The 17,817-nt window shown below is 43.5% G+C and overlaps 2 protein-coding genes across 5 annotated transcripts in view; both read left to right on the forward strand.

Annotated features, from left to right (window-relative positions):
* The first annotated feature begins 7,408 nt into the window (after positions 1-7,408).
* Positions 7,409-17,817, forward strand: part of LOC109911709 (mitochondrial nicotinamide adenine dinucleotide transporter SLC25A51) — an 18,146-nt gene continuing 7,737 nt past the window's right edge. Inside the window, exons 1-2 of one of the 4 annotated variants that reach the window (XM_048592540.1) lie at positions 7,409-7,503; positions 16,283-16,382. The gene's annotated coding sequence lies outside the window, so the exon portion shown is untranslated. Of the gene's footprint in view, positions 7,504-7,593; positions 7,752-16,282; positions 16,383-17,817 lie in introns of those variants that run through there. The other 3 variants (XM_048592527.1, XM_048592545.1, XM_020511074.2) reach the window with 3 other exon arrangements.
* The window catches only part of LOC125481251 (thymosin beta-10-like), a 49,209-nt gene continuing 47,674 nt past the window's right edge, over positions 16,283-17,817 (forward strand). The window contains exon 1 of the mRNA XM_048592564.1: positions 16,283-16,382. The gene's annotated coding sequence lies outside the window, so the exon portion shown is untranslated. The remainder of the gene's footprint in view (positions 16,383-17,817) is intronic.

Here is a 17,817-nt window from a genome sequence, read left to right on the forward strand (position 1 = left end):
CTTCTTTGGTACACAGTACTCCACGCATTTGCTAATGAAGTCCATGATGGTGATAGCGTACTCGTCTAGGTTTTGTACCGAACACTTTAACATGGTCCAGTCCACCGAGTACAAACAATCCCGGAGACGGTCTTCCACTGCCTCGGACCACTGCAAACGTCAGATCAGTCTTCCTGGGCATCAACCCAAGGAAAGTGATAGACCTGGACGGTATCCTGTGGAGGTATTCACCGACATCTTCAACCTCTCCCTCCTACAAGCTGTTTCAAGAAGACCACCATCATCCTCGTACCCGAGAAAACACATGCAATGTGCCTTAACGACTACCGCCCAATCACTCTGACTTCAATAATCATGAAGTACTTCGAGAGGCTGGTCATGGCCCACATCAACTCCAGTCTCCCAACCTGCCTTGATCCCCTACAGTTTGTGTACTGACATAACAGGTCCACAGAGGATGCCATATCCCTAGCCCCGCACTCATCCCTGGAACATCTGGACAGCAAAGACACCTACATCAGACTCCTGCTCATTGACTACAGCTCAGCCTTCAAACACTATTAGCCCCTCCAGACTAATCTCAAAACTGCGTGGACCTTGGTCTCGGCGCTGCCCTCTACAATTGGATCCTCAGCTTTCTGACCCATAGGCCGCAATCAGTGAGGATAGGTAACTGTACCTCCTCCACAATAACACTCAACACTAGAGCCCCCTAAGGATGTGTCCTCAGCCCCCTACTGTACTCTCTGTACACCACTGTGTTGCCGTCTACAAGTTTGCTGACAACACCACCGTAGGGGGACGGATATCTAATAATGACGAGTCCTTAAGGTTTTGTAGATTTGTGGGTTGTGGGTGTTGAGGTTGGTCGGCTCGCCGAGCTGGTTTGTTGTTTCGCAGACGTTTTGTTACCATGCTGGGTGACATCATCAGTGCAGCCTCCGAAGGAGCATCGGTGTGTTTTCCTGCCTAGTTTTTAAACTCTGGAGTCTGTTGAGCTGGATTGCCTCACTTTTGGTTTCCCTTCGTAATGGAGTGTATATGGGGCCGAGTTCTATGTATTTATTAATAGCAGGCTTCGTGGAGTGCCAGGCTTCTAGGAATTCCCGTGCCTGTCTCTGCTTAGCTTGTCCCAGGATTTTGGTGCTGTCCCAGTCAAATTGGTGGTTCTCCTTGTCCATGTGGATTGAGATGAGTGAGTATTGGTCGTGTCTTTTTGTAGCCAGTTGGTGTTCGTGTACCCTTGTTGTTAGTTTCCTTCCTGTTTGTCTGATGTAGTGTTTCTCTCAGTCTCTGCAGGGGATCTCGTAGATGACATTGGTCCTGTCCATGGTGGGGAGGGGGTCTTTAGTTCGGTTGAGCAGTTGTCGTAGGGTTGATGTGGGCTTGTGTGCCACTCGGATGCCCAGCGGTCGTAGGAGTCTTGTTGTTAGTTCCGATGTGTTCCTGATGTAGGGTAGTGTGATGAGTGTGTCGGGGCGTGTAGTATCTTCCTGATGTTGTTCATATAGGCGTCTTCTGACCCAGTTTTTTGGATATCCATTATTCTTGAAAACCTGGAAGAGGTATTCCTCCTCCTCTTGGCGTAGTTCTGTGTTGCTGCAGTGTGTTGTTGCCCGTTTAAATAGTGTTCGCACACAGCTTCATTTGTGTGTGTTGGGATGGTTACTGTTGAAGTTCAGTCCGTGTGTGTGGCTTTTCTGTGTACTTTCGTTTGGAGTTCCCCATTTGTCTTGCGCTCTACCATGACGTCCAGGAATGGGAGCTGTTTGTTCTTCTCCTCCTCTCTGGTGAATTTTATTCCGGTGAGGGTGTTGTTTATAAGTTTGTGTGCCTCCTCTAGTTTGGTCCGTTTAATTATGACAAAGATGTCATCCTCGTAGCATATCCATAGTTTTGGTTGGATTAGCAGAAGGGCCGTGCTTTCTCGTCTTTGCATCACTGCCTCTGCTATGAGTCCGGAGATAGGTGATCCCATGGGTGTCCCGTTGATTTGTTCATATGTTTGGCCGTTGAAGATGAAGTGGGTGGTGAGGCATAGGTCCAGTAGTTTCAGCATGTTGTCTGTGGAGATGGTTTCACTGGGGTCTTGCTCTTGTTCCAGTAGTGTTGTCATTGTTTCCCTTGCTAGTGGTATGTATATTGATGTAAATAGGGCAGTGACATCAAATGATATCACGGTCTAACAAATCTACTTAGTCATACACGCTAAAAAGACTTAAACAGACAGGACAGATCAACAAAGCAGACTTCTTAAGAATGAAACCTGAAGGAACCAACACACCCCGATTCTATGGCCTCCTGAAAGTGCACAAGCTGGAAGTACCCTTAGACCCATAGTCTCCCTACCAGGCACTCCATCACACAGATTAGCCAAGGAACTACAAAGAAGACTCAGGCACCTAGTCAACAAGTCACCCCACTCTATCCACTCAGCCCAAGAATTCCTCAACACCATCAAAGACATAAGGATAGATGACGAAGAGACCATGATGTCGTTTGATGTCACTGCCCTATTTACATCAATAGACATACCACTAGCAAGGGAAAAAATGACAACACTACTGGAACAAGAGCAAGACCCCAGTGAAAACATCTCCACAGACAACATGCTCAAACTACTGGACCTATGCCTCACCACCCACTTCACCTTCAATGGCCAAACATGTGAACAAATCAACGGAACACCCATGAAATCACCTATCTCCGGAATCATAGCAGAGGCAGTGATGCAAAGACGAGAAAGCACGGCCCTTCTGCTAATCCAACCAAAACTATGGATACGCTACGAGGACGACATCTTTGTCATCATTAAACGGACCAAACTAGAGGAGGCACACAAACTTATAAACAACACCCTCACCAGAATAAAATTCACCAGAGAGGAGGAGAAGAACAAACAGCTCCCATTCCTGGACGTCATGGTAGAGTGCAAGACAAATGGGGAACTCCAAACGAAAGTACACAGAAAAGCCACACACACGGACCAGGTACTGAACTTCACCAGTAACCATCCCAACACACACAAATGAAGCTGTGTGCGAACACTATTTAAACGGGCAACAACACACTGCAGCAACACAGAACTACGCCAAGAGGAGGAGGAATACCTCTTCCAGATTTTCAAGGATAATGGATATCCAAAAAACTGGGTCAGAAGATGCCTGTATGAACAACATCAGGAAGATAGTACACGCCCCGACACACTCATCACACTACCCTACATCAGGAACACATCGGAACTAACAACAAGACTCCTACGACCGCTGGGCATCAGAGTGGCACACAAGCCCACATCAACCCTACGACAACTGCTCACCCGAACAAAAGACCCCCTCCCCACCATGGACAGGACCAATGTCATCTACAAGATCCCCTGCAGAGACTGAGAGAAACACTACATCAGACAAACAACAAGGGTACACGAACACCAACTGGCTACAAAAAGACACGACCAATACTCACTCATCTCAATCCACATGGACAAGGACAACCACCAATTTGACTGGGACAGCACCAAAATCCTGGGACAAGCTAAGCAGAGACAGGCACGGGAATTCCTAGAAGCCTGGCACTCCACGAAGCATGCTATTAATAAACACATAGAACTCGATCCCATATACACTCCACTACGATGGGAAACCGGAAGTGAGGCAATCCAGCTCAACGGACTCCAGAGTTTAAAAACCAGGCGGGAAAACACACCGACGCTCCATCAGAGGTTGCACTGATGATGTTACCCAGCATGGTAACAAAACTTCTGCGAAACAACAAATCAGCTCGGCGAGCCAACCAACCTCAATGACGAGTCCAAATACAGAAGGGAGATAGAGGGCTTGGTGACGTGGTGCAATGAAGACAATCTGTCTCTCAACATCAGCAAAACTAAAGAACTGATCATCAACTTCAGAAAGAAAGCAGGAGAACATGTCCTCATCTACATCAACGGAAGTGGGGTTGAGAGAGTGAAGAGCATCAAGATCCTCGGAGTGACGATAACTGACAACCTGTCCTGGACTTCCCAAGTAAATGCGACAGTCAAGAAGGCACAACAACGCCTCTTCTTCCTCAGATGGCTCATGAAATTCAGCATGCCCATAAGGTCCCTCACGAACTTCTACAGATGCACCATTGAAAGCATACTGTCCGGGTGCATAATGGCCTGGCATGGCAACTGCTCTGCCCAGGACTGTAAGAAACTATAGAAGGTGGTACGCACAGCCCAGACCATCACAGAAGCCAACCTGCCATCCATGGACTCCATTTACACAGCTCGCTGCTGCGGAAAGGCGGCCAACATCATCAAAGACCCATTGCACTCTGGTAATGACCTCCTACAACCTCTTCTGTCAGGCAGAAGATACAGAAACCTGAACACACGCACAAGCAGGTTCAGGAACAGCTACTTTCCGGCCGTTATCAGAATGTTGAATGGACTTTAGCCTCAAATAATGTAACCTGCAATGTAACCTGTATGCCTCTAAGTCTTTTTGATTTGTACATCCTTTGCTTGCTGTGATCTGCCTGTGCCACTCGTAAGCAAAGCTTTTCACTGTTTTCGGTACACATGACAATAAAATCAATCAATATGCTGGCACCATCCCTCACCTCTTCCTCTGCTACATTGATGACTGTATAGGTGCTGCCTTGTGCTCCCGTGAGGAACTTGAACAGTTTATCAAGTTCACCAGCACCTTCCACTGTGCCCTCAAATTCACCCTGGGACCATTTCTGACACCTCCCTCCCCTTCCTGGACCTCTCCGTCTCCATCTCTGGTAACCAAATCACCACTGACATCCATTTCAAACCCACTGATTCCCACAATTATCTCGACTACACCTCCTCTCACCCACCCTCCTGCAAAAATGCTATCCCATACTCACAATTCCTCTGCCTCCACCGCATCTGCTCCCAGGATGAGGCATTTTACTCCAGGACATCGCAGATATCCTCCTACTTTAGGGACCATAGTTTCCACCCCTCTATTATTAAGGATGCCCTCAACCACATCTCCCCCTTTTGCGCACTTCTACCCTCAAACCCTCTCCCCCCAAGAAGAAGGATGGAGTCCACTTAGTCCTCACATACAAGCTCATCAACATCCAAATACAATGCATCATCCTCCGACATTTCCACCATCTACAATCAGATCCCACTACGATATTCCCCTCCCCACCCCGTCCACTTTCCGCAGATACCATCCACTCAGTGACTCCCTCATCAGCTCCACACTCCCCACCACATCCGGTACCTTTCCCTGCAACCACAGGAGGTGCTACACCTGCCCCCACATCGCCCCTCCGTCCAAGGCCCCAAACAATCTTTCCAAATCCAGCAGAGATTCACCTGCACTTAATCTAACCTCATCTACTGTTTCCATTGCTCCCAATGTCGTCTCCTCTATACTGGGGAGACCAAATGCAGACTCGGGGACTGGTTCACGGAACACTTGCTCCCTGCATGCACCTTCCAGTTGCTGTCCACTTTAGCCCTCCCTCCCACTCCCCTGGTGACATGTCCATCTTTGGCCTCCTCTACTGTCAGAGTGAGGTCAAACCTAAACTGGAGGAACAACACCTCATATTTCACCTTGGGAGCTTACAGCCCAATGGCCTAAATATTGACTTCACCAGCTTCAAAATCTCTCCACGCCCAACCTGTCTGTCTTCCGACTCACCTATTCACCCCATCATTCCCACTTACCAACCACAATAACCCCCTACCTGCATCCACCTATCTCTAAATGCTAAATCCAGATTCCTTTCCATTCATTGTCCTGAGATAATTAAAGGTTGTATCAATGTATACAAGGGGTGACATTTCAGGTCAGACAATGCATTTTAGGTGTGAGGTCTTGCTTAGAATTTGTCTATGTTTTAAGCTGGGGTCAGTTTTTTTTTGAGCAAAACAGAATGTATCTGCAACTATATAAACATGTTGGATGAAATAATTCATGTGTGTGTATGTGTACGTGCTTGAGAGACTGTGAGGGAGTATATGTGTGTGGGAGTGTGTGTGAGATGGTATGTGCAAGTGTGCATGTGTGTGCTAAAGGATGTCCTCATAGGAACAGGATATGATGCTCAACTCATCGATTGCCAATTCCATCATGCCACAGTAAAAAACCCGTAATGACCTCCTCAGATGACAGACACAAGATATGACTGATAGGGTACTCTTCGTCGTCCAGTACTTCCCCGGAGTGGAGAAACTACACCATGTTCTTCGTAGCCTTCAATACATTTTCGACGACGATGAGTACCTCACCACTATGTTCCCTACGCCTCCACTTCTCGCCTTCAAACAACCGCCAAACCTTAAACAGACCATTGTTCGCAGCAATCTACCCAGCCTTCAGAACGACATCGGCCACAACACCACACAACCCTGCCATGGCAACCTCTGCAACACACGTCAGATCATCGACATGGATGCTATCGTCACACGAGGGAACACCAGCCACCATGGACACAGCAGATACTCATTTGACTTGGCCAATGTTGTCTACCTCATATGATGCAGGCAAGGATGCCCTGAGGCATGGGATATTGGTGAGACCATGCAGATGCTACAAAAACAGATGAATAGACATCGTGCAATGCTCACTGGACGGGGATGTTCCCTCCCAGTGGGGTAACACTTCAGGGATCAAGGACATTTAGCCTCAGATCTTCACGTAAGCATCCTCCAAGGTGGACTTTGTGATACCCAACAATGCAAAATTGCTGAGCAGAGGCTGTTAGCCAAGTTCTATATCCATGAGGACAGCCTCAGTCGTGATCTTGGGTTCATGTCGCACTATATGCGATCCCACCACACTGTAAACTCCCACATACATACACGCACACTCTCTCTTATATCCATACACTCCCTCATACACACACACACACACGCACATGCTCTCTTTCTCTCTCTTTCACACAGACATGGACACATAAATTATTTCATCCAAGATGTTTATATAGTTGCAGATACATTCTGTTTTGCTCAAAAAAAACCAGACCCCAGCTTAAAACATAGACGGATTCTAAGCAAGACTTCACACCTAAAATGCATTGTCTGACCTGAGATGTCATCCCTTGTATACACTGATAAAACCTTTAATTATCTCAGGACAATGACTGGAAAGGAATCTGGATTATAACCTGGTGCCGTGTGATTTCTGACCTTGTCCAACCCAGTCCAACATGGGCACCTGCACACCACATCTGAGTCTGGGCCATAGATCAAGAACAGCCACCATTAACCGTGCTGCTACCTCCACAGACATCTGAGCAGTATTTTATGCCTTTGTTTAGGATTGCCAGTGTTTCACTCTGTCCATGTGTGCGTGGGCGTGTATGTGTGAGGAGCTCAGGCGGGGCCTGTTCAACAACAGGTCAGGCCCCAGCAACCACGTGGTACCACCTCCCGGAAATCAGCCGTTACCCGATTCCCGGATATTGCTGGCAATTTCTCTTTCTCCGTTTCAGACGAGTGGGCGTCTGCGCCCCTTAAATCCGGTACGTTACGTTGGATGCCAAATAAAGTGTCCCCATGATGTTGACAAGTTCCCACTTTGGCCGAGAAAGGGGGCAGCTTCCGGTTCTGGGTGCCGGCGGCGCACACGTCGTGCGTAGCGGTGACGTCACGGCGCGGCGGACACGCGCGCGCACGCGGTGCCGCGGCGTACTGACGTCAGCGGTCCCGCGAGGGCGGTGCGAGGTGAGCCGGGACTCTGCGGTGTGAGCGGAGAACCGGGGTTACTGAGGTAAAGAGCGGCTTTTGGCTCGGCCTCAGTGGGGACGTTGAGAGAGACAACAGCCCCGGGCTGGGGAGAGTGGGCTTTCAGCGGCATCGCCGTGGTATGAGGGAAAGGGGTTGTCACTTGCCGCAGCGGACTCTCAGAGCCTCGTTGGCAGGGCCTGGCCAGCTGGTCTGAGCCGCTGCAGGGAAACCTGTTGGGTTGTAGGTCACGGTCATAGACTAGGAACCAGCAGAGAGGGACAAGTTTGGCGTTGGTGCAGCTATAAAGAGTGACATTTGGCTGGGGTTGGTGCCAGTCTGCTGGGAGAGAGTGGGATTTGGCTGGGGTTGGTAAACATCAGATGCTGAAGATCTGAAATAAAAACAGTACGTACTGGAGAAACTCCGTGGGCCTGGCAGCATCTGTGGAGTGAGAAAGAGCTTATGTTTTCAGTCCAATATCACTCTTCAGAACAATTCAAAATATTACACTGCAACAATGTCTCAGCATTATATATATCCTGCTGCCAATATTATATATACTCAAATGTTATAGCTTTTGTATGCACAGGAAGCAATAGGGAAAACTCTCAACATAATCACTGATTTCTCATTCTTTAGATATTGTGATTGCTAATGTGTTTGCACTGTTTGGGGTATCACAGATACCTGCTCACTAATTTAGTTGTACATGGGATTCTGGTCTTCTGCAAAGTGTCCTTGAGCAATCCTGCTGTAGATTTGCTGTCTGATATTTTTGGCCAGATGTTGTTTTGCAGACCATCTAATGTGTAATAGTCTAGTTGAAACATGTACAAATCATCTCAAAGCTGGGATAGGCTGACTGTATGGCACTGACATTTCAGTCCTTAATGACCCAAAAAAAAAACACCAGGAAATAATGGAATTTGTTTCAAATTAATCAGCTTTGCTGATAAATTGTAGTTCTTTGCAGGTCATGTTGGTGCAGGCATATGTGGAAGCCAGAGTGTTGATTCAGAAAAGAGATTTGAGTCAACATCTCCTGATCTCTTTGTAAGAGGGTGTTAATTTGTGTGCATTTCCCTTCATTTTTACATCTGTGTTTTATTTAATTGAAAAATCTGTCAGCTTCACAAAACTGTGGCTAGGTCGTTTTGATTGTGTTTCCCTTTTTGTTTGTCTATAAGTTAGGCTTTCTGAAAGGTAGGCAGAATTAGTAGATGAACTTCTGTAGATTGTATAATTGGGCTACAATTCTTTCTCTGTGTGCACCAAACTCCTAACTGTAGTGAATCGCAAGTCCAGATATGTGGCTATCATCTGTTTTGGCTGTGACAGTTCAATTGTAGCCTGCTTAAGATTGATGTCTGTTGTGTAACGTCACCTGTGGTCCCCAGCTAAATTCAACACATCAACTTTGTCTGATCTATTAGATACAGCAAACATTGTTTTAACCAGGACCTTATGAATTGACATTCTGGTTACACTGGCAAAAGTTATGTAGCTGAAATATCAGAAGTTTACTGTATTATTGCAATCTCCTTGATATTTGAGTATTCAGTTGAGGGTGGAAGTTAAAAGCCTCTCTGCTGGTAAGTTTTATTTAAGGCAAAGTTGCATTATTATTTAAGTGATTTATGCTGTAAGTAAGGTATAACTGTGTATACCCCCTCTTTACTTACTGTGTTTTTGCAGTCATTATGTGGATCTCTTGATCAACCAGAATATTTGATCAACCAATACACTTCTGGTCCCATAGGGTGCCGGTTAATCAAACGTTCACTGTATTTTTAATCATCTTATTCAGAGATGTTATGACACAGCTCTAGAGCAGGTGGGATTTGAACCCAAGTCTTCTTGCCCAGAGATGGGGACACCACCACTGATCCATAAGTGCCACTCTTATCTGACCTATAAACTTGTGCTAGCAATTTATCCAGTCTATTGAACTGGTATGTGGTGCCTCAGTAAATGCCTGGGTCCTGTCTTTTCCCAGATTGTATCGTGTCCCCAGTAACTATTCACAAATTTTCAGTCTTGGAACTCTGTACTATTGAAAGTTGCATTTGACTAGACAGCTATTTTTCAGCCCACACAGACATGGTGGGAAATTGGCTACCTTCTGTACTGTAAATTTCTATGATTCTATCACCATGCCTTTCAAGCACAGCAACATAGATGGAATTGCAATCAAAACTGACACTCCAGCAATAGAAGTGAAGCATCGAATGGTGTCCCTTTGACAGAAGTGACTTGTTCAGGTCAAGCACTGAGCCTTTTGACAATAGCAGCTGGAGAACAAAACTTGCTGGGAAGTGGGGTTGTCCAGCACTAACTGAGTTTCCACTGCACTGAACCTGGGTCAGGGAGGGGGGAAATCAGCCCAGTGTTGTGGACTTGCAGAAGGTGTTTGATACAGTGCCACACAATAGATTTGAGGAAAGTCATAGATCATGGAATAAAAGAAACTTTAGCAACTTGGATTCAAAATTAGCTGAGAGATTGAAAAATGGAATAATCATCAAGTGGATATTTTTCAGGCTGGAGGAAGGTTTGTAGAAGAGATCCCCAGGGGCCAGTATTGGGACCCTTTATCTTCCTGATACATTTCAAGGTTTTCAGATGACATGTAATTTGGAAGAACTGTATGCTGTCAGGTCAGTAAAGAACGGCAAAAGGTCGTAGACAAGTTGGGGGAGTGGACAGATGGGTCATTGGACTGCATCCAATGTAGAGAAGTATGAAATGTTGCACTTTTGATCAGAGGAACATTGAAAGATAATATAAAATAGGGGGTACAATTCTAAAAAGGAGTTGCAAGAGCAAATGGGCCTGGGTGTACATGTTCACAGGTAGCCGGACAGATGAAGAGGTCATGTTGCAGCTGTTTAGGACATTGATTAGGTCACTTTTGGAATACCGTGTGCAATTCTGGTCTCCCTGCTATAGGAGAGATGTTGTGAAACTTGAAAGGGTTCAGAAAAGATTTACAAGGATGTTGCTTGGACTGGAGGGTTTGAGCTATAAGGAGAAGCTGAATAGGTTGGGACTATTTTCTCGAGTGGCAGAGGATAAGGGGTGACCTTAAAATCATGAGGGGCATGGATAGAGTGAATAGAAAAGGTCTTTTCCCGCAGTAGGGGAGTCCAAAACCAGAGGGCAGAGGTTTGAGGTGAGAGGGGAAAGATTTGAAAGGGACCTAAGAGGCGACTTCTTCACACAGAGGGTGGTGCATGTATGGAATGAGCTGCCAGAGGAAGTGATGGAGGCTGATACAATGACAACATTTAAAAGGCATCTGGTTGGGTACGTGAATAAGAAGGGTTTAGAGGGATATAGGCCAAATGCTCACAAATGGGACTAGATAAGTTTAGGATATCTGGACTGAAGTGTCTGTTACTATGCTGTACAGCTTGGACTCTATTCTTGCTTAGAAAAGGTGTAGCCAGGTGCAGGTTTATTGTGTATCTGTTGGGCTTATCTGTTGTTTACTTAAAGCAATAAATGTCGGTACTTCTCTACAAAAATGGACATGTTTCCAGAACAGCTTGTAGAAATTTTGGAAAGAAGAAAATTGCAAATTTTATCAGTTAATGAAGCAGCATAAATATTATTCTAGTCAATGAATGTGGTTAAAAAATTATAAAACTAGCTAGGAAAAGGAAGGTGTGGTTCTGTTAATTAATGATAGTATTAGCATTATAGAGACGGTGGCCCAAATGCAAGAATCCAGGATATAGAAGTGGTTCGAGTATGTAAGAGAAGAGATAAAAGCAAGAAGGAACTTATGGGAGTGTTGTACAGGCCTCTATCAGTAAATAGATGGTACGATATAGTAAACAGGATGAAATAACGGGAGCTTGTCAGACTGGTACAGCGATAGCATTGTGGATAGTAATCTATGTGCTACTAAAAATGTCGGATGAACAAAGGTGACCTAGATAAGGGATTCAAAGACTGTTTTTGGGATAATTTCTTAGAACACCATGTTCTGGAGCCAACCAAACAGCAAACTATACTAGACCTAGTATTTTGCAATGAGGTGAGATTAATTAATGACCTCATAGTCAAAGTACCCCTTTGTCACCAGCATGCAATTGAATTTTGCATTTAGTTGAAGGAGAGTAGAGTGCATCCAAGACTAGTATCTTAAACTTCATAGGGGTCATTATGCAAGCATGAAAGTGGATCTAGCTCTTGTGAACTCACAAGGAGGTGGTGACGTAGTGGTAATCATTGAACTGGTAATCCAGAGAGTAAGGCTAATTCTTGGGGACCTGTATTCGAATCCTGCCAAGGCACATGGTACATTTTGAATTCAGTAAAAAAATTGTAATTCACTGAAAAATCTGGTATCTTTTCTAAAAAAAAAACAAAGCTAGTACAAATGTCCTTGAAACAAGATCTGCAATGCTTACCTGTTCTGACAGCCATTTGACTCCAGACGCAGAAAAATACTCTCTGAAATAGTCATATAGCCCCTGGTCAATTAGGGATGGGCAACAAACGCTGCTCCCAAATCCCATGAATGAATAAAGGGATAGGTCAATTGAGATGCATTTAAGAACATAATTAGGACGAGGCAATTCAGCCCCTTGAGCCTGCTCCATCATTTAATATGATTGTGGGTGATCTCATCTCAATTCCACTTTCCTGCCCAATCCCCATAACCCTTTAATTCATTACTACTTAAAAATCTGTCCATCTCCTCCTCAAATTTATATACTATCCCAGCATGCACATTTTTCCAGACTCTCAACCCTATGAGAAGTAATTCCTTCTTATCTCTGTTTTAAATCTGCCACCCCTTAGCCTAAAATTAAGACCTCTCATTCTAGATTGTTTCTCCTTCTAGGGCAATTCCTCTATATCTATTTTATCAATCCCTTTACCATCTTGTATGCCTCAATTAGATCCCCCCCTCATCCTCTTAAACTCTTGTGAGCATAGGCTAACTGCTCAATCTCTCATGAGATGAGCCTTTAATCTCTGGAATTAATCTAGTGAACCTTCTCTGTACTTTTATTCTTCCGACCAAAATGGATAACCTCTCAGCTATCCATGTTAAACATCATCTGCCAGATTTTGGCCCATTCACCTAACCTATTCATATCCCATTGTAAATTTTTAAGTTCTTCATTGCAATAACTTTCCTACCTATTTTAGTGTCATCTGAAAATTTGATTATCGTACATTCAATCCCTCCATTCAGTCATTAATATAGATTGTAAATAGTTGAGGACCAAACCCTGTGGCGCTCCAATGGTTACAGTTTGCTAACCAGAAAAAGATTCATTTATCCCAACTCTTTGCTTTCTCTTAGTTGGCCAGTCCTCTGTCCAAGCTAATGTATTATCCCTGACTGTGTGTGATCTTAACTGGCGTGTTAAACTTTTGTGCGATACCTTATGAAATGCCAAATAAAAACCGGAAAGAACTGCGGATGCTGTAAATCAGGAACAAAAACAAAGTTGCTGGAAAAGCCCAGTAGGTCTGGCAGCATCTGTGAAGGAAAAAACAGAGTTAACGTTTCAGGTCCGGTGACCCTTCCGCATTATGAAATGCCTCCTGGAACTCTGGATATACTACATTTACAGGATCCCCATTACCCACTTTGCTTGTTACATCTTTGAAGAACTCTAGCAAACTAGTGAGATGTGATTTACCTTTCGTAAAACCATGCTGATTCTGACTGATTGTGTTTTGACTTTCAAATTGTCCCATTGTTACTTCAGAATACACAATGGGTACAATCTGATGAGAAATGTATTGAGGAGCCATCAACCATTGTCAACTACAAATGGTAAAGATAATACTGAACTTAAAAATGGGTTGCAGTTTGGAACAATTTTTAAAAAAATGAGTAAAAATCAGGAAAAAATGAGCATATGAGAGAAAGCTATATAAAAATGAGTAGTAAGGGATTCTACAGCTATTTAAAAGGAAAAGGGTTAACAAAGTGAGCATTGGTCTGTTTAGAAAGTGCATTTGAGAATTTATGGGAAGTATAAAGATGGGAGATGAATTTTGCATCCGTATTCATTATAAAGGATACAAATAACATCCCAGAAACTAGTATGTAGAAGAGTAGGAGGAGCTTGAGAATATTACAATTACCAGGGAAATGTTACTGAGCCAATTTGGAGCTGTGGGTAGACAAGTCCTTGGGTCTGATGGACTTCATCTAAAGGTCATAAAAGGAATGACTGGTGAGATAGTTGATACATTGGTTCTAGTTTTCTGAAATTCCCTACATTTAGGGAAGGTTCCATTATGTTGTAAAATAGCAAAAATAATTCCCTTATTCCAAAAGGGAAAGAGACAGAAAGTGGGAAACTATAGAACTGCTACCATCTACTACAGGGAAGAGGTTAGAAACTATTATTAAATATGATATAGCAAGGAACTTAAAAAAAAAAGTTCAAGACAATCAGGCAAGGTCAACATGGTAATATGAAAGGGAAATCATATTTAACCAATTTATTGGACCTCTTCGAGGAAGTAACGTGCAGTGGATGAAGGTCAGTGGTTGATGTATAGCACTTCCAGAAGGCATTTGATAAGGTGTCTCATCAAAGTTAATTGTAGAAAATAAAAGTTCATGGTATGGAGGTATCATATTGGCATGGATGGAAGATACCTAGCTAACAGGAAAGAATTTAAGCAAAAGTGGGTCATTTTCTAGTTGGCAAGGGGCAATGAGTGTTTGAAACATGTAAGATCCTGAGAGTGGACAGAGTGGGTGTGGAAATGATGTGTCCTGTTGTGGGACAATCTAGAACGAGGGATCACTGTCCTAAAAATTAAGGATTTGCTCATTTAAGACAGATTAGAAATATTTTCTCCTTGAGGGTTTTGAGTCTTTGGTACCTTCTTCCTTAAAAAGGGGGTGGAAGCAGAGTCCTCGGATATTTTTGAGGCAGAGGTAGACAGGTTCTTTTATAAGCAAGAGGGTGAGCGGTTATCAGAGTTAGATGGGAATGTGGAGTAATCAGAGCAGCCATGAATTTAGTAAATTTCGGAGGGGGCTCAAGGGACCAAATGGCCTACTCTTTTTTTTAATTCGCATGTAACTTTTGAGATGCTATACCTTGTGATGTGCTGTGTGAATAACCTTATTAGACAGGAACAGATTAACTTGCGGATTCCAGTTAGAAAATCTGCAAAGTGAGATAATCTGCTTCAGTATTTATGCTTGGGGTCAGATCAGATGCCCAGAAAATTACTTTGAAAGACATCCCGAATGCACTACTGAAGCGTTCTGATCAATACCAACCATACAGTTGTTTGTGTTTACTTGACTGTGCTCCATGTTTGTTTGGTAGGAAGCACGCTTCACTTCCTGGAACAGAAAAGTACTCATGACCAGCTTGCAGTCTTCTATGATCCCTATCTATCAAGGCACTTCACAAGTGGAGTGAGGTTGTTGGAAACTAAAACACTAAAATTATTCGAGATAACAAGGTGTAGAGCTGGATGAACACAGCAGGTCAAGCAGCATCATAGGAGCAGGAAGGTTGACGTTTCGGGCCTAGACCTGATGCTGCTTGGCCTGCTGTGTTCATCCAGCTCTACACCTTGTTATCTAAGATTTTCCAGCATCTGCAGTTCCTACTATCCCTCTCCTAAAATTATTCATTTAATTTAAGGATTACAGCTGAGGCAAAAACCATTTTTAATCTTAAATTTTTAAATGACAAATAACCATTTCAAACCAGCAGCTACAGGGAGGATAGGGATCACAGATTCTGTAATAGTAAAGCTGATATGACGCGATGGAATAACGTTCATTTTAGGTGTAAAGCTTGCAATTAAACTTAACCATGAAGATTCTAGGTTGGTAATATTTCTATCACCAAATGCCTTGTTCACTCTGCTATTACCAAATTATAGATAATTATGCAATTAGATTGTGTCAATTCTGACACTTTGCCAGAAGTTTCTGATGACTGAGGAAATAGTGTACTTGTCGTGTGATACTGAGACACACACTGAAAAATTCTTTTGTCTGTTTAGTTGGTCTATGAGGAGAGCCATATAGTGAGGTGCTCATTGAGGTGGTTTATGTAGGTTTATATAACAGATATCAGGTCACTTTAAATAGCTTGTTGACAGTTGTGAAGAATTGCCTCTCTGGCTGGCTGTGAATTTTTGTTGGACATGCTCTTCTGTTTTCAATGCTATCCTGCAAAATGAACAACAACTAGTGTGGATAGAAAATGTAAAGTCCAGTTTTAAAGAGATTTTCCATTGACTTCCTTTCTTGCATAAAATGGGTCATACTCAAGCATGGGTCACTGCATTTGGAAGCAGAGTGGAGCAAGCATGAATTTGCTTAGTGCATTTTACAGGCTTGCTATTCTGTTCCTCAGAATATTTCAAGATGTAATAATTACTAAAGTGCATTCAAAACAGACTTCAAATATGCAATTCATTACTTTATGAAACAGTGATTAGAAGGTAACAGTGCATGTATTTCTGTTTACAGTCATCCCCATGTATCTGCGAAATCAGTGTTTACGAATTTGCCTGTCTGTGCCAAAAAATAAATAACCAATTAATCAATGTCTGCAGGCAAAAATCACACCTCAGCGACCTGTTGTGAGGCAACCCAAGCGGTGAGCAGTGGACAGCCATACCGTCTTGGAGAAGATGCACCGATGCAAAGATAAATGTGGGTACTGGCTCTCACACCCCCTCCCCCTTAACCTGCGCTTGGATGCTCTTGGCATTTCCTTCCTCACCCATCTCTTGCTTTGTCTTGATGAAGTTGGCTGTGCATATTTCGCTCTCACCCTGTGCCCTTTGTGTTATTGTGATGGCTCCCAATCAAAGTGGAACTGCGAGTGTGCCTAAACGCAAGAAGGTGGTGATGAAGTTTAGTGGAAAAGTGAAACTGTTGGATAAGTTGCAAAGTGGTATGTCAGCTAGTGCTGTAGACTGAGAGTTTAGCTCAATAGGTCTACTGTATTCTATAAATATTCTATTTAAGTATTAACATAATGTCAGTATCATTTATTATTTTAACCCAAAAATAATTAGTGAAAAATCATAATCTTGGCATCCAGGAACGCAGACTTTTTTTAAAACCACAAGTTATTCAACTCTGCAATTGCAAATTCATCATTTACGGGGCTTTTCAGGGATGGAATTCTCATGGATACAGAGCAATGACTATTGAAAAAGCTCCATTGACAATATACTGATATGCGCAAACATTTGCTACTTTCCTGATCAGTGTGGACTGATTATTAGCTGCAAAACATTGCTAACAGAACCATAGCGCCAAACTTCACAGTCAAACTGACATATGGAAGGAATATCATTTAAAAAAATTGTCAAATCAAAAAAATCTCTTGCAAGTATAAACATTTTACAAAAGTTGCAATAACATTACCATTGACCCCCACCCATCGTTCTCTCTTGTGAATAGCAGTATCCAGCAGTTGCTGAGTTTTGTCACTAGATGGTGGCATAAGCAATTTTTTTTACAGATTTTGCTGTACTGTACAGAAACAGAACGTTCAGTGCAGCTGGTCTGTTCTGGTGTTTATACTTTATAACAGTTTACTCCTAACGTAATTCCTCCAATTGCACTTCTTTCTATTTCTGTCCCCTTCATGTAGTAAAGTAGCTTCTGTTAAATGAATCTATGCTATTCGCCTCAGCTGTGGCTCCACGTGGTAGAGAGTTCCACGTTCTAAATACTTGTGAATTCCTCTTTGAAATTGCTCTTGTTTGAATTTGTGGCCCCTAATTTTGGACTCTGGAACAAATGGGAACATGTCTATGTTATCAAGCCTCTTTATAATTTATGAAACAAAACTCTCTTTTGGTCAAGGTGTACAGCTGGATGAACACAGCAGGCCAAGCAGCATCAGAGGAGCAGGAAGGCTGACGTTTCGGGCCTAGACCCTTCTTCAGAAATGAGGGAGGTTCTGAAATAAATAGGGACAGAGGGGGAGGCGGGGAGAAGATAGGTGGAGAGGAGACAGTTCCGGAGGGAGGAGGGTAACTTCTTCAGGGTAGGCATCCTTAGAAGAGGCTTTGCAGTGGGGTTAAAATTGTTTCAGAGATAGTAGGAACTGCAGATGCTGGAGAATTTGAGA

The sequence above is a fragment of the Rhincodon typus genome, chromosome 3, assembly GCF_021869965.1.
Source record: "Rhincodon typus isolate 14 chromosome 3, sRhiTyp1.1, whole genome shotgun sequence".
Lineage (NCBI taxonomy): Eukaryota > Metazoa > Chordata > Chondrichthyes > Orectolobiformes > Rhincodontidae > Rhincodon > Rhincodon typus.